This window comes from Biomphalaria glabrata, chromosome 8 (assembly GCF_947242115.1).
Source record: "Biomphalaria glabrata chromosome 8, xgBioGlab47.1, whole genome shotgun sequence".
Classification (NCBI taxonomy): Eukaryota; Metazoa; Mollusca; class Gastropoda; family Planorbidae; genus Biomphalaria; species Biomphalaria glabrata.
In genome coordinates, this window is record NC_074718.1 from 15937367 (window position 1) to 15954147 (window position 16781).

Consider the following 16781-nt stretch of genomic DNA (forward strand, 5'->3'; position numbering starts at 1 on the left):
ACCAAGCCTACGCCACTGGTACACTGTGACCAAGCCTACGCCACTGGTACACAGTGACCAAGCCTACGCCACTGGTACACAGTGACCAAGCCTACGCCACTGGTACACAGTGACCAAGCCTACGCCACTGGTACACAGTGACCAAGCCTACGCCACTGGTACACAGTGACCAAGCCTACGCCACTGGTACACAGTGACCAAGCCTACGCCACTGGTACACAGTGACCAAGCCTACGCCACTGGTACACAGTGACCAAGCCTACGCCACTGGTACACTGTGACCAAGCCTACGCCACTGGTACACAGTGACCAAGCCTACGCCACTGGTACACTGTGACCAAGCCTACGCCACTGGTACACAGTGACCAAGCCTACGCCACTGGTACACAGTGACCAAGCCTACGCCACTGGTACACTGTGACCAAGCCTACGCCACTGGTACACTGTGACCAAGCCTACGCCACTGGTACACTGTGACCAAGCCTACGCCACTGGTACACTGTGACCAAGCCTACGCCACTGGTACACTGTGACCAAGCCTACGCCACTGGTACACTGTGACCAAGCCTACGCCACTGGTACACAGTGACCAAGCCTACGCCACTGGTACACAGTGACCAAGCCTACGCCACTGGTACACAGTGACCAAGCCTACGCCACTGGTACACAGTGACCAAGCCTACGCCACTGGTACACAGTGACCAAGCCTACGCCACTGGTACACAGTGACCAAGCCTACGCCACTGGTACACAGTGACCAAGCCTACGCCACTGGTACACAGTGACCAAGCCTACGCCACTGGTACACAGTGACCAAGCCTACGCCACTGGTACACAGTGACCAAGCCTACGCCACTGGTACACAGTGACTGTAATATCGATTTAGGTTTAGGTCGTAAAAAACAAAGATATTTTCTCAACGACATTTCCGAACAAGTCACAAATCTATAAATAGAATGTGACCATATAGTGACATTTACTTTTGAAACTTGGGAGTTCACCGAGCTGGTCTGACTTACTTAATCCTGTGCACTACCAGGGGAGCATAGGGCCGTAATCACACGACCGAACTCAGTTCTGAGCAGCTTTCTTCTTCAGCTCCCATCTTATTCCAGTAACCTCATTTGAACTGATGACAGAACAGGTCTAGCTCACTATAATATATTTATAGTCACAGTGCTTCGTGGACTAGATTGCTGAACTCAAGATCTTCAGACACTTTAGTGAGCGCTCTACCTTGAGTCTTGATGAAACCATAGAATTGATGTCGAAATCTCGTCTGCTGGCACTGCAGTGTCGTCTGCTGCTGTAGTGGATTTTCATACAAAAGTAAATAACAGTAATCTGCTTTAAAAAAAAATTAAAAAAAAAAGGAAAATGAAGAGAAGCAATATGGACAAATGTGAGGACAATATAATGGTAAAAAAAAAAAGTAAAATTGGCAGTCGCATAGATTAAGCCAGCACACTGACCATCTAAGTAAAGTAATTACTTTTTTAACTTTACTGAAGATGCCCTAAGTTTTAGTGTTGCCCTGACGAAAGGTTCCATTCACACACCCCCACACACAAAACCCAATGCAAGCAGACGTTTTAATTTGGAGCCACTAGTTATCTGACGCCTAAATGATCTATCTCTTTCCCTCTCTCTCTCTCTCTCTCTCTCTCTCTCTCTCTCTCTCTCTCTCTCTCTCTCTCTCTCTCTCTATTTCTCTCTCCTTTAATATAGATTTAGGGCCAATCATTATAAGTAAGTAAGCAAGCAAGTAAGTATTCCAAACCAAAACCTGACGCTCTATTTCCCCCCTTGTCTTCTCTGAATGCTATGTTTTCGCTGACTTGGCTCGTGTGATTGATATACCACTACTAACATCCTACTAACATACTAACATCCTACTATCCTAAACCAGCGCCGCCAGATCCACCTGGAGTCTCATTTCACCGCTGGACTCAATATCACCAGACGATAAGGACTTCTATTGTCTTCCTTGCCCTGTCTGTGGTACAAGTCCCAACCAGGAGAGCTCTCCAGGACAAAATGTTTACTTCTTACTCTCATTATTTTTTTAATGGCTGTGTTATAGTTCTACTTGCTGGAAAAACATTTTATTATCAAAGCGTGTCCACTTGATCTAGTCCATTCGAGCTCGACCTTTTCTGATTACACAATATTTGTCTATAACATAAATAACAAAATTACAAAGACTCACCTATAAATCGCATAGACTTATCAATAATTTTTCCAGCTAACCCCAACGTGACAGACGAATGGACAGACAGAGCACACGAAACTAATAGCGACCATTTAAAGTATTCACAAATTGTGCTGTTATTAATTAGCTTTGATAAAAGAAAGAAAGGAAACAAAAGCTACTAGATCCTGTTGATGGTACTGAAGGAAGGCGGTGAGAGGCTCCTCTATAAGTAGCCAGTTCATTCAACTTGGTGCTTCGTGTTTTGTTTTCAGTGTACGGGAGGATACTGGAAATCACGATGTCACTGATATTTTCAGAAAATGTTTTGGTTTATATCATCTCTGGGACTCACTCTGGTACACATTTTGAACACTTGATTTCTCCCACTTCGCATTCTCGGATCAAGTTGAAACTTGGCACACAATTATTCATTGTTCCTAATAAAACATGAATCGATAGGAAAATGACCTATTAATCAATGAAATAGTGGCCATTAATTAATTTTGTTGGATAGCGAAAAAGGGAAATACATCTAACAGTGATGAGAGAAATGACTGTAAATTTTCCCATTAGAAGAACCTTTTTTTTTTTAAGTATTATTTATTGTTTGCTTGCTTTTACCATACAAAGTTTTTAATATTCCAGAAGTAAATTTGAATAAATCCTAGACCTTGACCTCTACAGGGCGGCAAAGGTTTTAGGTCAGGTCTTTAACTATACAACCAGATTATTATTGAAAAAAAAATTTTCCTTTCGATTTTGTGGATATAAGTATTAATACACTTTCACTTTGGTTCTAACGTGAATGAGATTTAAAAAAAGAATCGACCAACACGTTTCACAGTGTATGCTATATTTAAAACCACAATCTATTAGGTATGATCAAATCTGCCTTCAGATCGGAGTTTCCCAAAATGTTCTTTTTTTTTCTTCTCCGGAAAAATATGTCAATAAATGAAGTCATTATTGTGTGTGTGTTTTGTAACGGAGAAAATACCTCTTTAGTTTGCTTACACAAAGTAAGGTAACAGCTTTTATATATAAGTTTACGTGTGTATATTTGTATCAATATACTTAAGATAGGCACATATATATATATATATATATATATATATATATATATATATATATAGAGAGAGAGAGAGAGAGAGAGAGAGAGAGAGTTAAGCTGTTCTTACATGTGTGGTATTTCTGAGTTACCTTCCTTCTTATGAAATATACATTCTTCAAGACATCACATTGTGCTGACCACAAGACACTATCGTAAAGCCTTGAGCTGTAGCAGACGTTACATTTCAGAGCTATAGCAGACGTTTCATTTCAGAGCTATAGCAGACGTTACATTTCAGAGCTGAAGCAGACTTTGAGGTGTATCTCTCTCAAAGAGGAAGAGAGAAGAACGCCAATATTTCCTTTCATTTGAGCCACGGCGGGCCGCCCTCCCTTCACTTCGCTACGCCACTGCTTTTATTGTCCTTCTCTGACGTTCGCACAATAATTGGCCATTCACATTTTGTGTCATTTGTGTCACCTGTGATTGCGCCAAGTCTGGAGGAATGGACAATAAACATTGGATCGATGACCAAGTGTCTTTTTAAAGTCAAACAGCAATTGTCTGGTCAGTTGGGTCAGTCTAATTTCCACCCGAACAATACATTACCCACCTACCCACTCCTGCAATTCAAAAGGTAACAGACATGTTTTTCTTTGCCTATCAGAGCGGTGACCTTCGTAGATAACAATCAACTTGTTATTTGTTGAATTCAATGGTAGCTGTGGTTATCATGCAACTCTTCTATGTTACTGTTCACAGTGGGTCCTGGCTTGGCTACCATTAATTATCATTGGATCAAAGTCATTACGTTACGTCATTCTAACTAAACACTTCGTAACAACGGCGGGTAGGGGAGGGGGAGGGAGTATTCATAAAGTCAGCATTTTACGTCGCCCCACCCTCTGTTCAGTGTTCCTGCCCACTGTGGGCGACGCCTTCAAAAAGATCATAAAACTAACCGAAATAATACAGACTCCTTGGTATTGTCTGCCCTTGTCGCGTGACGTCACTTGTTCCCCTCTTGACTGGTCCCCGCCAAACACGGGCAGTGTGTAACACACCAGTCAGGATACTAGTGCATGTCAACAATTTGAACTTTTACATGAGATTTGTGGTGTGTATATAAAATAACAACAACAAACGAGCGGGACAATGACTTTCCCAACAGGATAACTTATTCAGTGCTGTGTGTTCTAAGGAGACAAACGTATTGTTCTATGATTAGGTTACATCCAAATAATGATAATTGTTTTTTTTATAAATCTACTTCACTACTACTGTCAGTTTAAAGTGTTGAAACAAAAACATTTAATCTACACAGACACATCCAATCTAGATTCTATATCAATATTCTATATGGACCTTTTAACTGCCACTAAATAATAGACCTGGTAAGTTTCTATTTTTATACTAGAAATCCACATCTATTATACTCTTCTTTGTTATATGCTCACTTGTCAAAACTGTGTTCAGAAATATGAATTAGGCAGTCTTAAAGGTGTAATTAATTGAGACTTAGAATTTAGTAAAACATGTTAATAGTCCTATAACCCATTAGTGTATACCGGTATGTAAATCGTTGGCTATTAATCTTACAAAAAAATAAACATATTTGTATGGGGGGGGGTATTTGTATGTCTAGGATACATTATGACAGTAAGCACATATTAACTTTTCTCAATTATTTCAACATGACCCACACACACACACACACACCGCTTCTTCCTTACGCAAAATGAAAACAGTTTTCTGTAGAAGAACAGACATTCTGTACGGAGTGCTTGTCGCCTGCATAGTGCCTGTCGCCTGCAGAATTGCAGAATGCCTGTTACATGTCCGCTGGCAGGCAACAAAGTCTAAATAATTAGGTCAAACACGTCAACTCCATCACCTATAGAGTAGCCCCTTCAGTTACAACGACATCTACGCCCCTGACAAAGTTGTATCTGCAGCGTACCATCCAGTTATAAAGTCCCAGTTACATATAAACCCTTTTTCAGTTAGAACTAGATCTACGTTCCTGTCAACACGCAGTCTTGGGTTCAAATCCGTCTATCGAGCCTGTTGAGGGAATGATAGTTTATTCCTTTTCATGTCTCAGAAAATGTGTGTGTCAGGTGTCAGATGTAGTCCTCAGTTACAGGTAGACATTGGATGCGTTTTTAACCCATTTTAACCCCTCCCATTGATCATCCTTTGACTAATTGAACTAAAACTACCGTCTCGTTGAAATATATTTCAGGACGTTAAAAATGTCAATCTCTGTTCCCCGGGACTTAGATAACTGTTCCCCGGGACTTAGATAACTGTTCCAGGGAAAAAACATTTTAATCACTTATTTCTGTAACTGTGAAATCTCTATCTACAAATAAATACGTAAATAAACCCAAGTTGGCTAAATCACTAGTTATTACTACAAAGGCGATGCATGTGAGCTATTTTTACCAGCAAGGGCGGTCAGTCTGCGCAACTCTGCATTTATGGTTTCCTCTTGCAGTTCGTTCGGACACTGAGGTTCGTGTTACACAAGAAGTGATCATTAATTTTAACTGCTGTCGTGGCTTGAATGTCATTTCTTTTCCTGGCACAAAGGCTGCATTAATGAACACACACACCACCACCACCAGGCCACTTTTACGACTATAAGTTTGTATCACAATCTCTTCTAAGACTTCTAGTTTATGATTGAAAAGTTGCATATTTACAAATAACGATACATTGATTTTATATTAATCATAATAATAATGATAAAAAAAAAGACTTCTGAATTATGACAAGACTAGGAAAGAAAGTGACAATCTTAGACATTAATGAACATTTACATAAATGTAGGTCAGTGACCCAGACACAGACGTATTTTAGCTGTTGCTCTACTGCTATCTAAGAGAAGACTTGTCTAATCTGGTGTGATGACTCAAGACATTGTCAAGGTTTTCAATAAAGATTTCTCATTTTGCAAAGGTCGAACCTCTCTCCCTTTCCATCTCTCTCTCTCTCTCCACACACACACACTCGCACACATATACACACACACTCACCCACTTACACTCACACACACACACACAAACACTCAAAATTTTAAAATCTTTCATCCAAATCAGATAGCTTCTTCCCCCTCCAACGCTCTCCCAAAGATCAACACTTAGACTCATTTTTAACCCGGACTTGGTGCTCTATCCCAGCAGTTCAATCTTAAATTATCATTATTATTTTTTTTTAAGGCAGGTTTGGTGTGTGTGTGTGGGGGGGGGGGGTCGTCTTAGTAGTGTGGAGTGTATGTTGATAGATCACTCGGTGAGCGAGAACTAGTGGACACGGATCGAGGCATAGTTCATGATGGATGGTCACGTCAGGTAGTGGCGCTCCTTTCATCTGTTGGTTAAAGGTTGATTTAGTTTATCCAGGCAATTATCTATCCCAGCACATCAATTCGTTTCTTTCGATTTGATCTAGCGCATTAATCGCCCCTTGATTTTATTAGTACACACACGAACACGAATGTATTTTTACAAATATTTTAAGCTCATTTATATTTATAGCGATATGTTTTTTAATATTTTAAGCTAATTTATATTTATAGCGATATGTTTTTTAATATTTTAAGCTAATTTATATTTATAGCGATATGTTTTTTAATATTTTAAGCTAATTTATATTTATAGCGATATTTTTTAAAATATTTTAAGCTAATTTATATTTATAGCGATATTTTTTTAAATATTTTAAGCTAATTTATATTTATAGCGATATGTTTTTTTAGAAAATCATATTTTCATGCTAATCATTTTTTGCCTTATAATAATTACAGTGTTTTCTGTATTAGCGGCCCCCGGAAGGGTACTAGTTGCCTTTAGTTTTGTGTGGTCTGTCTGTCCGTCCGTACGTCCGTCCCGTTTAGATAGCTAAAACTAGAAAATATATTTTTAAAATCCGATAACATGATATTTTAGGTATTTCAATGTTCTGGTGTAACGGTTACTTTTTTTTCTGAAAGCGGAAGGTTTAATTTTTAAAATGAGATATTCAAGCATTTCTTTCATAAAAAATTGACCATTTTAGATTTATTCCCTATCAAGTAAAAAACAAAAGAGAACAGGGTAGACTATAATATCAAGGGACTTAGTTTACTGTAAATTTGTAAAACATTTAAACAAATGGCTTTGTTCTTTTCTAAAATAATGTTCAACAAATATTTCTATTCCTAAATTACATGCTTTTTGTTGTACAAGTTACCAACATTTAAATAGAAACTATTTACTTTTGTTTTAAAAGAGAAAGAATGTAGATAAGTAAAATCTATTTTAAAACATCATTTACTAAGCAGTTTTCGATAGAGTACATATAGATATAGATTAAACAAATTAAACAAACCAAAGTCATTTCTTCATTGGTGCTTTGAATGAGAACTTGACCCTTTACCATCATTTAGTTAGATGATCACACAAACTATCTTTGAACCTTGTTAATGCTCTAATTGATACATTCACTTATAGCATGTGTCTATGTTTGTATATATGAAATGTGTTCAAAATGCTGCAGTAATTAGACATCTTTTTTTTTTCATATCAAAGTACATTTAGTGATTTAGTACACTCATGTCCTCCCCCCCCCCTTTTCTCCCTCCCTCCCCATTTCAGGGTCACTAAACTAGCTTTCACCTTTATACTCACACACACACACACACACACATACACACATACACACATACATACATACATACATACATACATACACACACACATATATATATATTCCCCACACGATTGTTTTTGGTTTTATTATATTATTATTGTGTCACTCGTACTTTCTATTTGGTTCCCACCTCAATGTGTGGCCATGCTTCGAGTCTCTTGGACTCCGCCCACATCATTGGACTAAGCATCAGATCAACGTACAATGACGAGCTTTATTCGGTAAATCTGGTTCAGCCACAGGAGTTATCAGATCACTTGAAGAATTGCATCCCCTGGCCCCGTTCTCAGCACAAGACTCGTATTTTCATTTATTTGTATACGGGGAAGGCGAGAAAGTACCTTGATAAAGAAAAAAAAGGAGGGGGGTTGTACTTTGTGCATTTGCAGGAGAGAGGGGGGGGGATGTCGCTTTGAACACTGGAAAGATCTTGTCCTGCGCAATGAATGTCGAAATTGTGCATCAGACGGCAGATATATTTTGTTGCAATGTAACCCCATACAGAGAAGCATCTGACGAGTGAGCGAATAGAGACCTGGCTCATGACTGAACTGAAATAGAACCAAATATACCAAACGTAGACACGAGGCTTTAGACAGGGACAGAAAAAAACGGCTTCATTGTGCTCCAATACCTTCCCTCCTGTTGTAAGCGGAGGGGTGCTAAGATAAGTGCCTGATTATTGAGGGGTGCTAAGATAAGTGCCTGATTATTGAGGGGTGCTAAGATAAGTGCCTGATTATTGAGGTTTATTGTTAGATCTTGAGGTAAAGAGTCCAGATCTTTTTTTTTTTTTTCAGTTGTTGATGTGGGTGTTGTGTACCATCCCAGTCAAATTCTGTGCTGTCAACTGGGTTTCTCTCTCTCACTTCAAAGCTCCTGGACAGAAATAAATCTTGTGTGTAAATACTTTCTCTTCGTTTGCCCCTATCGCGCTGTTGCCTCCTGTTTCTGGACGTCAGTGGTCAGTCACGTCCACCCAAATGTCATAAAGATGTAAATGTATTTAAAAAAAAAAGCTACTTTAGTAGGAAAATTATGGGTGAACTAAATGTTCCCAATCTCCTAGTGTTCCCAATCTCCTAGTGTTCCCAATCTCTTAGTGTTCCCAATCTCTTAGTGTTCCCAATCTCCTAGTGTTCCCAATCTCTTAGTGTTCCCAATCTCTTAGTGTTCCCAATCTCTTAGTGTTCCCAATCTCCTAGTGTTCCCAATCTCTTAGTGTTCCCAATCTCTTAGTGTTCCCAATCTCTTAGTGTTCCCAATCTCTTAGTGTTCCCAATCTCCTAGTGTTCCCAATCTCCTAGTGTTCCCAATCTCTTAGTGTTCCCAATCTCTTAGTGTTCCCAATCTCTTAGTGTTCCCAATCTCTTAGTGTTCCCAATCTCCTAGTGTTCCCAATCTCTTAGTGTTCCCAATCTCTTAGTGTTCCCTATCTCTTAGTGTTCCCAATCTCTTAGTGTTCCCAATCTCTTAGTGTTCCCAATCTCTTAGTGTTCCCAATCTCTTAGTGTTCCCAATCTCCTAGTGTTCCCAATCTCCTAGTGTTCCCAATCTCCTATCGTTCCCAATCTCTTAGTGTTCCCAATCTCCTAGTGTTCCCAATCTCCTAGTGTTCCCAATCTCCTATCGTTCCCAATCTCCTAGTGTTCCCAATCTCCTAGTGTTCCCAATCTCTTAGTGTTCCCAATCTCTTAGTGTTCCCAATCTCTTAGTGTTCCCAATCTCTTAGTGTTCCCAATCTCCTAGTGTTCCCAATCTCTTAGTGTTCCCAATCTCCTAGTGTTCCCAATCTCTTAGTGTTCCCAATCTCTTAGTGTTCCCAATCTCCTAGTGTTCCCAATCTCTTAGTGTTCCCAATCTCCTAGTGTTCCCAATCTCTTAGTGTTCCCAATCTCTTAGTGTTCCCAATCTCTTAGTGTTCCCAATCTCCTAGTGTTCCCAATCTCTTAGTGTTCCCAATCTCTTAGTGTTCCCAATCTCTTAGTGTTCCCAATCTCCTAGTGTTCCCAATCTCCTAGTGTTCCCAATCTCCTATCGTTCCCAATCTCTTAGTGTTCCCAATCTCCTAGTGTTCCCAATCTCCTAGTGTTCCCAAGTGCTGAAGCTGATCCGTGGCTTTGTTACGTTTTGACACAGTGGAGACATTACAATTGTTTTTTTGTCCACAAACAATATGTATCTAAGTTATCAGTCGTTACTGACCCCCCCCCCGGTCACCTCTTCACAACTGTAAATATCAGTGTCCCTTTTTGTAGTATAGCCACAACATCTGCTACCTCGTGACACCTGATGTTATTGTCGCCGTGCAGTTCTCAGTCAACTCACCCTGACTTTAACTCATCCTGACTTCAACTCATCCTGACTTCAACTCATCCTGACATTGTCAGAGTACATAGAAGAGTATGAAGTATTCAGTTTTAGGAAAAAAAACATTTTTATTTTGTTTATACATGTATTTTTAAGACTTTCATTTGAATCTATTTAACTCTTAGCTAACGATAGCTGTTTGACTAGAAAAGACAGAATATAAAGATGTTACATTTTTTTTTAAATAATACACACAAAGGGTTAGAGTTAAAGATTGCTACCAGACACCAATTTAAACCAAAACTTTTTTTTTCACTTAAAAGAAACTTGCTACCTTCTACCTGTCTACCCTGTTGTTGGTAAGCCCATCTAGCAATCCCACAGTTCTCCTTTGCACGCGGGACTTGTAGTTCAAGAAAGGTCAGTGGGCGGGGCCTGGTGTACTCGGCAACCTTTTCAGCTAATGTAGGCACATTTGTATTGATGATTATTAGTTTTTATCTGTGGGCAAATGTGACATGCATTGCCATGCACTGAGTGGATAGTTAGTGCTAGCTCAACAATGCATTTAATGTTTTTAATGAAGCGATTGGTTAGATCTAGTCAATTTATATTGTTGATTTTTTTTTTGTGCCGTTATAAAGAATAATGGCGTCATTGTTACCTTAGCAACCCACACTTGTAAATAAAAAGTCCTTAACGTCAAAATCCAGGGTTAGGACTGTTTCTTTACTTGCAAACGTCTGCAATTTAACAAATAATAATGTTACTTTTTTATAATGGTGAGAAGAGCCGGATCTTTTGTTGACTCTTAACAAAGTCTTTGTTATGGTCTACAAATGTATATATATAAAAAAAATGAAGTATTATGCAGACGACACACTATTCGCCTAGCTGGTGGCACATTCCAACTGTATATTTGAGATAGGATTTCTTTTCTTTTGCGTGGGAACATTTAGGGCCAAACGTGTAGACCTACTCATTTCTTCTCTTCTTTTCATGGAGTGACAAAAAAAAGTCTGACCTACTTGCAGTGTCACTGTCCCAAATTTAAGCGTTCCTTGCAGAGTTGCTTCATAATTATTTGTTTTTATTTTGACATTGAAATAACATCAAAGAAATAAACTTATTTAATGGATGTTTAACTAAACAAAGTTATGTGTTAAGCTCTAAAAATATTGAATCAGTGTCATTTATATAGAGCCTATGCGCCTGTTTTGATTTATATTATTTAACAAGAACTGATTTTAAAGAACTAGTCCAACTGTAAAAAAAAAAAAAAAAAAACTCGCTTCTATTGAATGAAATTGCATCACTTATTTTGAATCAATCATAACTGTACACAATTGAGTAAGTATTTTTTCTGGTGTTAAAACATCTTAGAGCCTGCTATCTTGCATGCTGGCAGAAGTCCTATTCGCGCTTTGGAAGGGGGGGGGGCACCGTTTAATCGCTACCATATCTCTCATTATTGCAAGGCTAATCTCCCTTTAGTTTGTTTTTTTCTTGATTCGTGTGTTGTCATCGACAATGAATAATTATGCAACGTTTCAACTTGATCCGAGACTTGGAAGTGGGACAAATAACGTGTCCAAGATTTGAGCAGACAGAGTGAGTTGATACAAGCTTTGGTCAAACTGTGGAGGTATCTATGTAAACAAACGAACTCTAAATTGTTGTTGATGTGTACATTTGTACAACATTTGTACACAAACTGACACTTAGTTCACTTCACACACCAATGTACTTTCCTCCCCCCCCCCCCATTTTTATTCCATTCACACATACACACACACACTAACACTTCCTATTACCCCCCTCACCCCCACACACAAACACTTCCTATTCCCCCCACCACCCAACTCCAAACAGCTATCTAAAATGTTTCGAGTAATTTGAAACCAGGTCATGACGTCACGGGAGTTTATCGTTCTCCATATTAGGTAGTTAGTTGTCATGTATCCTCATTCTAAAGCCCTGGGCGCATCTTTTTATCTACCGCCCCCCCCCTCTCCTCCCTAACATTTGTACGACTGTAACAGTTCCGATGGTAAATAAAGAAATCAATAAATAACTTTTAGTGACCTTGATACATTCTACAAGATGTCATGTCAAAGTGTCCCATTTGTGCACAAACAAAAAAGCCATAAGTTTGTGCCACTCTCATTTCTTTTTAGACATACTTATTTACTGGGCATGCCAGTCTACTGGACTTACCAATCTACGGAACGTAGCAGTCTACCAGTCATAGCCAACTGGACATAACCGACTTAGTTGACTACTGGACGTAGTTTACTGGGCCTAGCAGTCTCTTGGGCAGTTCAGTAGTCAGCCCACCATTGCCTTTTCTCTCTGCTGGGCAGTTCAGTAGTCAGCCCACCATTGCCTTTTCTCTCTGCTGGGCAGTTCAGTAGTCAGCCCACCATTGCCTTTTCTCTCTGCTGGGCAGTTCAGTAGTCAGCCCACCATTGCCTTTTCTCTCTGCTGGGCAGTTCAGTAGTCAGCCCACCATTGCCTTTTCTCTCTGCTGGGCAGTTCAGTAGTCAGCCCACCATTGCTTTTTCTCTCTGCTGGTATAATTCATCGAGATTTATTCGACACAAGTTTCAATTTGTATTACCCTGGAAACCTCTAAGACACCCTCTTCCACGAATGACCCAATGTTGTGTGTGTGTTTCTATGGTGACGGTGGGAAAATGGTTTGCGATTAGTTCTGAATGATGTAACATAGGTGGTATTGTCATTTGGTCTTAGTTAGGAGAGACAACTTCAGAACGCGAGAGTGAAAGGTTGTGTTATTGTTGTGAATAGGATCTTGATAAAGAAAACTATGATTACTAATGTCTACAACATTTATCTGATTTTATCACAGAGCTTGATTTTGTCTAGATTAGAAATAAAATGATTTGAAGTAGTTCTGATCTATTTCTTGCCTTTTGTTGTTAAGGAGCAGGCATGTATGAAACTCACAATCGCCTTGGATTGTGCTCACGCTACAACCGTTTCCTGACTAGGATCGCCGTAAATCTAAATACTCTGAGCTATGAAAGCACATATTCGGTCAGTGTGCTGACCACATTATCCCGTGGCACGCATTATAGCTATGTATTACATCAAAGCAACGTCCTCTTGACTCCGGCTGCAGCGTTTAACCTGTGCTTAAAGTTCACAGGGTTAGATCCGGCTAACCTTTGACACTTAGTGTGCGAGTTCACATTGAGACTCGAGTGGCCCCTCATTAGCTCAAGTAGTACACGTTGGCTCGTGTTGCTCCATACCAATGTCTACCACAGAGTCACGTGTAGGGCTCCCCTAGTGCTGTTATACAAGTAGACTATATATTAGATCTGCCCATGACAGCACGCGAGTCTTATGAGGAGACATTGACCAAGTATTTGTGTTGGTTCCGACTCTACACACTTACTATAGGGCTATTTGTTTTACGGTTGTAGATGTTTGTTCTAAATGTTATTAAAAGTGATCTTTTCTACGTTAACATTTTGATTTGAATTTGATTCTACATTGCTGAATAATGGAACCAAAACAAAAGTTACATGCTTTTAACAAAGTCTAGTTGATGTATTCCGATCACCGTATACACCAAAAACCTTAATGTTGATGGAATTTTTTTTTTAAAATCTTTTTATTAAATTTTGCAATTGTCATTTCGTTTAAAACTATTTCATACGATCGAATAGATAAAAAAAATAAAAACAAATGAAGGTTTGAGTGTCAATTTACTGCATACATAGGATTCCTTTTTTTCAGAAACGGCTGCACTATGTATCTAGTGCTCACCAGTTTTGAGTTTATTAATATATCTTGCTTTATGAACCGTACACATCCACCCACTATCGCGCCGTTACTGAAATAGTGGTCACTTAGAATTAAAAATTGTCCAGAAATTAAGTACCTACTAACAAGTTTTTAATAGCAGCCACGTGACTATTATAATCAATCGGAAGCGCGTATCATTCCACTTGCTAAACATATTAACCTTGATATTTTTTTCTGCAAGACACATAACTTCCGTGGTATTTTCTTCCAATTATAAGCAACAAGTAACAAAAGGACACTTTGTCCTAGTTGGTTTGGCCCTAGGGGAGGGGTATATATATATATATATATATAGGGGGTAGTAGTCCCTTATACTGGGTTACTGACGAAGGGCTAACTAAAAGACAAGAATGGGAAAATGTTATTCCATATGTCAGTGCAACAACTGCTTCCCTCCCCTCCTTCCATTTACCTCCCTATCTGGTTCGCTCCCTTGTTTATAGACCTTCAGAAATAGTTAGAAGTATCTACAAGCCCATCTTCCCAGCATTCTCCGGTGTAACGCCCACAATACACAACCAAAGCCCCCTCAGTGGCCCACCTCTCGTAGTCTTGGTCAAATATTTTGCCCTGTGGGTTACTGTTGGGGGCCCTTATGATAATGGAACGCCACTAAAATACCTCGGGAGGTAGAGAACTGATGCAGACATGAAATGCGTGTGAGTGTGTGGAGTGAAAGAGGCGGTTTTTTTTGGGGGGGGGGTGAGGGGGGAGTAACGCACAACGCATTGTGATGTTTAGTCAAGCGTGGCCGGTGACGTCTGTTGATCAACTGCAGACGAGGCAGGTGTATGTGTGAGAGAGGGGCCGGGCTGTGTGCTGATAGTACTCTGGTAGATCAACAGGTTATGGTAATCTCCCACAACAAGCCAGATTTAACTGGTTTGGAAAGACCTTTTTGAATTTGAATTTTCTTGCCGGATTTGAATTTGTTTCTTTTTATATCTTGACCTGATGGCATTCACTTATTTGAATCCGGTATCAGCAATTAATCATTTGTTAATAGAGGAACTCATCACTTGGCTAACGGTTGTTTCTGTAAGAGTGTGTGTGCGTGAGAACAAAAAAAGGTTTAGAAATACGTGCAATTTTCACTACGATGGCTGAGGCGGCCATGTGCTGGCTTTTAAGTTGAAGGGTCTGGTTTGAAGTCCTGATAGAGATGCAGATAAAAAAAATCTTATTGGATTTCTAGAGTATGTGTGAGTGCAATACCAGCTCCTCCATTTGGTCAAGTCAACTCTATAACTCATCGTGCAGATCGCGTCCGTCAGTTACTGACCATTGTACTCAGTTACTGACCATTGTACTTAGTTACTGACCATTGTACTCAGTTACTGACCATTGTACACTAGTTGTGGCTGCTCTATGGAAGTTCAAAACACATTTACATGTTCATCGCAAAATGCTACAAAATAGTTGACCTCCAGCCTTTGTTTTCACTTAAAACCATCAAATAGAAGGGTAACCCATCAATCAAATGTATAGTATGTGCCACTCTATCACCTCTATTGGCCTTTTTTTCACTTAAAAGTGTAGAATATAATATTACCATTAAATAGAAGGGTAACCCTTTCATCTTCTGTATAGTTTGTGCCAATCTATCACCTCTATGGACCTAGTGGGTTTGCGTTAACTGTTTCATTATCCCCGCTAACATCTATCACATCTACACATTTGACCTCACACCTTTGATCACAGTTTGTCCTCCTTAAAAGCCACCCTCCTCTCCCGGCATTTATACACGCCGCTTCACTCCCACGATAATATTGACACAAAGTGAAAGTCAAGTCAAACACTACCCACCACTGGCTGTCCAGCTGTAGGGTCACTCTTGCTACGGATCTATGGTCTGACTGGGATATACCAGCTGAACTTTAGCTTTGATGTGTGACTTCAAAGTTTTAGAGAACATTTTTTTTTAAAGTCCACATTATTGTCTTCCTTCCAATTCCCTGGTTTCAAAGCAAGAAAAGTTTGAATGTCATTACAAGGTAATACACACACACAGTTACAAAATAATAAAAATAATAAATAAATGAATACAAATCGCTCCTCAATTCACCTTAGATAAGACTCCATCTCACGGGAGTCATGGTTCAACCTAGATAAGACTCCATCTCACGGGAGTCATGGTTCACCCACAAGATTCTTGCTTGTCCTTGGGGCTCGAGAAGGTTGCTTCTGGGATCCTATGGCTCTGCCAAAAGACATGAGTTAAAATGAACTTTCTGTATGAGAGACTTCCAGACAGACATGACTTTGTTTCTGAGTGATTCAACCACTTTGCAAGAGATCTGTATTCATGTTCTCCTATTCTTTCCTACTTTCTGTTTGGCAGCCATCCGTTTGCAAGAGATCTGTATTCATGTTCTCCTATTCTTTCCTACTTTCTGTTTGGCAGCCATCCGTTTGGGAGACAACTCTTGTAGCGAACTCACGATACAGTAAACCAGTTACTAGCCTTGTACAATACAATAAATAAAACTACACAACGCGGGGACACATTAAATGCTACGTGTAGAACTTAACTGCAGGACTCTCCTGTATTTTGTTGGTGTGTAGAACTTAACTGCAGGACTCTCCTGTATTTTGTTGGTGTGTAGAACTTAACTGCAGGACTCTGTTTCCTGTATTATGTTGGTGTGTAGAACTTAACTGCAGGACTCTCCTGTATTTTGTTGGTGTGTAGAA

At 39.5% G+C, this 16781-nt stretch overlaps 1 protein-coding gene across 1 annotated transcript in view; it reads left to right on the forward strand.

Moving 5' to 3' along the window:
• The first annotated feature begins 3192 nt into the window (after positions 1-3192).
• The window catches only part of LOC106053619 (uncharacterized), a 68055-nt gene continuing 54466 nt past the window's right edge, over positions 3193-16781 (forward strand). The window contains exon 1 of the mRNA XM_056039016.1: positions 3193-3213. The gene's annotated coding sequence lies outside the window, so the exon portion shown is untranslated. The remainder of the gene's footprint in view (positions 3214-16781) is intronic.